Source organism: Pteronotus mesoamericanus, unplaced genomic scaffold (genome assembly GCF_021234165.1).
Source record: "Pteronotus mesoamericanus isolate MK-2021 breed Mesoamerican mustached bat unplaced genomic scaffold, CSHL_Meso_final scaffold_174, whole genome shotgun sequence".
Taxonomy (NCBI): domain Eukaryota; kingdom Metazoa; phylum Chordata; class Mammalia; order Chiroptera; family Mormoopidae; genus Pteronotus; species Pteronotus mesoamericanus.
The window spans coordinates 18,397,541-18,404,967 of NW_026555309.1; positions in this window are offsets into that span (position 1 = coordinate 18,397,541).

The window sequence follows — 7,427 nt, forward strand, 5'->3', positions numbered from 1 at the left end:
TTCTCAATTTCAAAACTTATTACAAAGCAACAGTAATCAAGATATTGTGGTATGGGCATGAAGACAAACATACAGATCAATGGAATAAAATTGAGGGTCTAGAAATAAAAGCATCCATCTATGGTTAACTGATTTTGACAAGGGTGCCAAGACATTCAATGGGGAAAGAATAGTCTTTTCAACAAATGATGCTGGGACAACTGGATAGCCACATGCAAAAGAAAAAAATTGGACTACTTTGCATCTTATGCAAAAATTAACTTAATATGGATCAATGATATGAATGTAAGGATAAAAATTAAAAACTCTTAGAAGAAAACATACGGGCATATCTTCATGATCTTAGATTTGGCCATGGTTTCTTAGATATGACACCAAAAACAATAGCAAGAAAAGAAAAGAATAGGTAAATTGCACATCATCAAAATTAAACTTTTGTGCCAAGAGATATATCTATATAGAGAGAGAACTCATACAACTCAATAATTTAAAAAACCCAAATAACTCAAAATTGGGCAAATAATCTGACTAGACATTTATACAATATTGTCCAATAATAGAGTCCAATTTAGAGCAATCTATAAAAACAAAAGTAGATCAGTGGGTGCTTAAGACAGGAGTTAGGGGTTGTAGTGAAGTTGGAGTGGGGATGGAGAGTGAGGGGGTGATATCTAAAGAACTGTAGGTTTCTTCCAGATGTGATGAAAATGTTCTCAGACTGACTGTGGTGACGGTCGTACATGTCTGTAAGTGTACTAAAAACCATTGAATTGCAGGCTTTAAAGAGTAAGTTGTATGGTATTTAAATTATATCTCAATAAATTCTTTAAGAAAAACCATAATCAAATCTACTCAAGGATTATATTTGATGACTTTTCAAAACATTAAAAAGCTTTGAACATCTAGTACAAATTCTTGAAGGTTTAGCTTCATGGATCTGTTTATTTTGCAATTAATGAAGGTTAAAAGAGCAGTCTCAAAAATTGTTATTTAGGAGCTTAAAATTTCTAGCTTAAGCATAAGTTCAGCACCCATCATGCCTTTCAAAGGAAGATTTATTTGCCTTATTAACAAATCAAGAGTACTGAGTTACTGTCAAAGAAAGCAGAATAATGAAAAAGATCAAATGTTTTATTTGCTCAAATTATTTAGAGAAGTATGCTAGAGAATAATAGATGGGTTTATACTTCTTTAAGAGTTACTAGCATTTCAAGTTCTTAAGAAAGAGAATAATGCATTAAAGTCCATTTAAAACTTATAAGAGTGACACCAGTGACCATAAAGTAGAAGCTGAAAGAATGTTGTAAGTTAAAATTCATTCCTACACCAATTACTGGCTATAAGCAATGAAACTAAATACAGTTACTGAGTTAGTTATAAAAGGGCAAAAATATGTAAAGCCTGAGGAAGGAGCCGTAACAATATCTGGACTGGAGGATGACAACAGAATTAATTAGCAGGGAAAACTAGAGAAAACAGAAAAGGAAAAGAAAAAAATGAAATATTTAAATGGGTGCTAGAATATATGATTATTTTGATCAGATGATTTGTTTACTAATTTTTCCACCTGTTTACCAATGGCTGTGCACATAGACTGCAATTTTTATTATGTAATAAAATAATTTTTAAAAATAAGGTAGGCCTAGTGTTTTTCCTAAATGCTCTTTTGTACCTATTCTTATGTTAGCAAAGAATGGCTAAAACTTAAGGTTCTGAACTCAGTCAGTATCTGCCTAGTCTGAAGGTACAGTGGAAGGGGATCAAGCTTTTCAAAGGGGGACATCTACACATTAATGAAAACATGAATGAAAAATAGAATTACTGAATATTTGTCAATTAAAGAAAAGCCAACTCAGTTTCTGTTAGGAGAAATCATGCTTAACTAATCTATGAAATTCTTTCAGAAGGAAAATAGATTTATGGAGAAAGGAGAAATTATAAATGTATTTTATTCTTTAAAAAAATCTTTGAAATTTTTACTTCCAGTCAAGATGGAGGTATAGGTAGACACGCTTCACCTCCTTGGCAACCACAGAGGGAATTACAACTAAATCTCAAAACAAATAACACCCAGAACTGTCAGAAAATCGAACCATGTGGAAGTCTGACAACCAAGGATTTAAAGAAGCCACAATTACCCTGGCAGGTAGGAGGGGCAGAGATGCTGAGATGGGATGGAGGGACGAGGAGATGCAGTGTGGCACAAAGAGGTGGCTGTGGCTGAACAGGCATGGGTGATCCCACATTCATGTGTAGAGAATAAAAATTGGGAGGAACACCCTGGGAGCCAGCCATCGCAGCCTCAGGCCAGACTGCACAGCCCAGGGTTCCAGTGCCAGGAGGATAAATCCCCATAACATCTGGCTGTAAAAACCAGCAGGGGTTGGCACGGTGGAAGAAACTGTTGGATTTTCGGGAAACTTTGCTTAAGGGACTTCATGATCTAAAACATATAAAAACCCACCCACTCTGGGATTCAACACCAGGGCACCAGTTGCAAATAAGGAGTTGGTAAAGTAACAGGAAATGGGGAGAGTGGCTGGTAAATCCCCAGAAGCCAGGCAGTGGCACAGCTCCCTCTCTGAGCCCTCACCCCACAGAGAGTCACAAAGTGGTGAGGTGGGTTGCCCCTCCCTGGTGATTACCTAAGGCTCTGCCCTACACAATTTACAAGTGACTTTTACAGGGAGTCAAAGCAGCTTTACCTAATACACAGAAACAAACACAGGGAGGCTGCCACATTAGGAGATAAAGAAATATGGCCCAAATGAAAGAACAGAACAGAATCGCAGAAAAAGAACTAAATGAAACAGAGATAGCCAGCCTATCAGATACAGAGTTCAAAACACTGGTGATCAAGATGCTCAAAGAACTCATTGAGGATGGCAACAGCATAAAGGAAGAAATAAAGGTTACACTAAGTAAAATAAAGAAAAATCTACAGGGAACCAACAGTGAAGGGGAGGAAGCTAGGATTCAAATCAATGATTTGGCACATAATGGAGAAATAAATATTCAACCAAAACAGAAAGAAGAAACAAGAATTCAAAAAGTAAGGATAGTATGAGAAGACTCTTGGACATCTCCAAATGTGCCAACATCTGAACTATGGGGATACCAGAAGGAGAAGAGGAAGAACAAGAAATTGAAAACTTATTTGAAAAAATAATGAAAGAAAACTTCCTTAATTTGGTGAAGGAAATTGACATACAAGTCCAGGAAGAACAGACTCCCAAACAAGTTGGACCCAAAGAGGACCATACAAAGACACCTCATAATTAAAATGCCAAATGTTAAAGATAAAGAGAGAATCTTAAAAGCAGCAAGAGATAAGCAGAAAGCGTACCCATACAAAAGAGAGTACCCATTAGACTACAAGCTGATTGCTCAAGAAAAACTTTGCAAGCTAGAAGGGACTGGCAAGAAGTATTCAAAGTGATTAAAAGCAAGGACCTACAACCAACTTTATCCAGCAAAGCTATCATTTAGAATCAAAGGGCAGATAAAAATCTTCCCAGACAAGGTAAAGCTAAAGGAGTTCATCATCATCAAGCGATTATTATGTGAAATGTTAAAGGGACTTATTTAAGAAAAAGAAGATCAAAACTATGAGCATTAAAAAAGCAACAAATTCACAACTATCAACAACTTAATCTAAAAAAATAAATAAATAAACAAATAAGCAAACAACCAGAACAGGAACAGAATCATAGATATGGAGATCATTTGGAGGGTTATCTGCTGGGAGGGGGAATGAGGGAAAAGGTGCAGGGATTAAAATGTATAATTGGTAGGTACAAAATAGACAGGAGGATGTTCAGAATAGTACAGGAAATGGAGAAGCCAAAGAACTTATATGCATGACCCATGGACATGAACTAAGGGGGAACTTGCTGGAGGGAAGTGGAGTATAAGGCAGAGGGGGGCAAAGAAGGAAAACTTGGGACAACTGTAATAATATAATCAATAAAGTATACCTTAAAAATACTCCAGAAATAAAAGACCTATAACAGCTGATAAAAAAATCTTTGAATTTTTTTTACATTAATCACTGTTTCTTAGCTGAGTTAGTCTAAGGTTAGGCATTGGGTTTTATTATGAATAAAAAATTAATATCAAGGTAATAGAGCAGAAACATTATTAAAGGAAGAAATGTAAATTGTGGTATTTTCCAAGGAATCAATTGTAGGCCAATCTGATTTAATGGTTTATTATGTTTTGGAAAAGAGAGGGCACAGTAAAATCTCTAAACTTGAAAATGATACTAAACTTTTATGGGGAGTGATATGCCAAAATGACAGGAATAAACTATACAAAGTAAAAACAGCAGATGAATTTTGGCCTATGTGTAAGTTAACAAACACATTAGCAGGAAAATAATCCCAGATCTCGTTATAGATGGATTTGATTGCTAAGCCATGATGGAGCCCAGGGGTCTAGGCATCGCAGAGACTGTTCTTCAAAGATATGTTGATGTGTTGTTGAGGTTCAGAAGGTTATTGTAAACAAGACAATTGACATTGTTGACTTTTCTGTCCATGAGCAAACTGCTAACATGACTGCTCTCAGGACACTTAGTTCTGAGACCAGAAAAGGGAATAGAAGGAGCTGGCCCTGTGAGATGTGCATCTCCACCCTGTGCAATATGTACCACACGGCGTTAACACGCTCACCCATTAAGACAAAATACCAGATTGGTTGCATCATTGGTAAGAGCCCAAATGGCATTTCTTGGGCTCTGTTAGATATCAGAAAACAAAAGGAGAGACTCAGGCATCTTCTACTCAGAAACTACAATGTGAAAGACACTCTCCTAGGTGCTAGATAAGACACACAGGGTTCCTACCTGTTTGAGCTCCAAGTCTACCCAGAGAAATAAGGCAACTGCAAGATGAAGGAGATAGCAATTATGCTACGAATGTGAGTGTTCAGAGGAAGGAGAAAACCAAACACAGTCATTCATTTATTCATTCATTTATTCATTCATTTATTCATTCATTCAGCTAATCTTTATTGAGGTAACATCAATATTTATTTACTGTTTACTATGTGCTAGCCACTCTTCTAAGTGCTAGGGACATAGCAGTGAACAAGACAAGGTCCCTATTCTCATAAAGTTAAGATAAATTTTCTTTATTTTTAAGGGATCAACATAAAGCTAATAACATCAGATAGACAAGTGTGTGAGGAAGCCAAAATATAGGAATGTGATGGAATGCCTGGAGGTTAGTGGCTTCTTCACATGGGATGTCGAGTAAAGTCTCTTGAGAAGTGGCCTCTGTCCTGGCACCTGTTCCTGGAGAAGAAGCCCGCCACCAAAACATATAGAGGATGAACTTTCTAGGTAGAGGAAACAGCAAAAGCGAATGTCCTGAGTAAGAAGGAGCTTGGTGTGTTTGCGAAACAGAAAAAGGGGCCAGCTCAAAGACTCTGAAGAAGTTAGGCAGAGAAGGCTGGAGAAAGACCTGGGTCTTCCCTTTGAGGATCATCCAGAGCCCCATGGAAAAAAGGGAACATGGAAGCATAATAACCTGAGAAGTGCACAGATATGTAAGTGACATTGATTTTATTTTAACTGTGAAACAGGAATTAAAGATGGTAGGTTATGAATTATATCTTCATAAAGATCTAGGAACACAAAGCTAAGGAAGAGGAACTATGGGCAAGGACATTACAAATAGAACAGACCTGAGGCCAAGATGAGTCTACACTCTAGGGGTAGAAGTAGCAGCAAGGCTGGGCTGCTGTCCAGGGCTGGGAGTCTAAGCTTCTTATACAGCAGAATTTGAATGACCCTGAAAGCTCCATCAAGGTCACCCACTTTTCCACTGGAAACCTCTCAGGACTCACTGAGGTCTCAGAGTTTCATTTATTTGACTTAAGCTTTTGCCCAATTAAAATGCAATGAATCCTGGGAGGAGAAACACATTATACTTAACAACTTGGCAGGGCATTATTAGTGCTCCATTTCTTAGGGTATTTAGTCTTCAAAGAGGTCTCTGTGAAGAGGGAATGGCAGCACCTTGGTGTGAATTTGTGTGGAAGATTATAGCTCTTCCATCTTTATAATGAAGCAGGGGATAGTAATGAGGCACTGGCATCTTCAGGATCAGAACAAACTGATATTTTAGGGAGACAGCAGAGAGGGCCTTAGGAACCTACGTTCTCAGTCCAAGGACTGGCTTTACTGTGGGACCTGGGGAAAATTACTTAGTTGTTTGGAGTCCCAGTTGCCTTATCTGAAAGAATGCCAGCCCAAGAGATTTATTGTGGAGATTTAATTGGATAATTAAAGTGAAAGTGCCTGCCAAATTTATAAATGTTTAATGGCCTTTCTTTTCCACTAAAGCCTGTTGCCCAAATTCAGGGGCATGGTTTGGTATTCAGGGAGGACACAAAGGGTGTCCACAGACCCTGAGGTGAAAGGGAGACCAAGGCCAGGCTCCTGGGAGAATCTAGTACATCTTAGGCAGCAGAGAGAAGATATGAGAAAAGTGAAATTTAGCTTCACGCCAAAAAGGATTCTGAGTAGAAAAACTATGGAACCCCTAGAGTGATGAATTTTCTCCCTTCTTAATGCAGGAAGCTAATACAGACATTGGTTTCAAGGGTGTTAAAATATAATAGGGCAAAAATAATTTATTGCCTGGATTTTGATTAGAAAATCCAAACATAAGAACCACCAAGCCCACTTGCCAGAATTTAAACCAAGTAACCTCAAATCAATCCACAGTACGTCCACCGAGGGATTTACACAAACATTTACACTGCCTGACCTGGAGTTCCAGCAAACAAACTTTAGTGATGTAAATTCCTAGACCTCTTTAATACCACATTAGCCTAGGTTCACACCAATTGTTTCTTGCCAGGAAAATGGGTTTTTAAATGGCTTTGCATTTGGCAATGGCTCAATGCCAGACTGAATAGGGCTTTTCAGAGGCATTGAAACACTCAAATGACACTGGTTATAGTCAAAGCAATTTCAGCTCATGCAATTCTATTTAATGTAATTATTTAAAGAAACAAAAAGGCAGAAATAAGGATACTGGTATCAGAGGGACCGCAAAATCCATTGAAATGGCATCTACTGAAGTAGTCAGGTGACCTATGGTAGGCCCTTAGTTCTATTAATAAACTAAATGTAGGACTTAATTGGATGAAGTGACAGATGTCTAATATTTTTCATTCTTATGTACACGGAACAGGTTCAAACCAGCCTAGCAGAGATTCAGGCACTCACCCTGTAGATTGGCCAATTTATTTTAAGGCAAGGAGGCACTCCCAAACATACCAGGCTCCTTGGAAATATGTTAAGTGGTATTGATGATGGCCAAGTTGCCGAGGGTGTCAAATGCATTTAAAAGTGAGCAGAGCCCAGGCCTGATGCCCCCTGGGTGGGGACACAGTTGATTTTAGGAGAACATGGC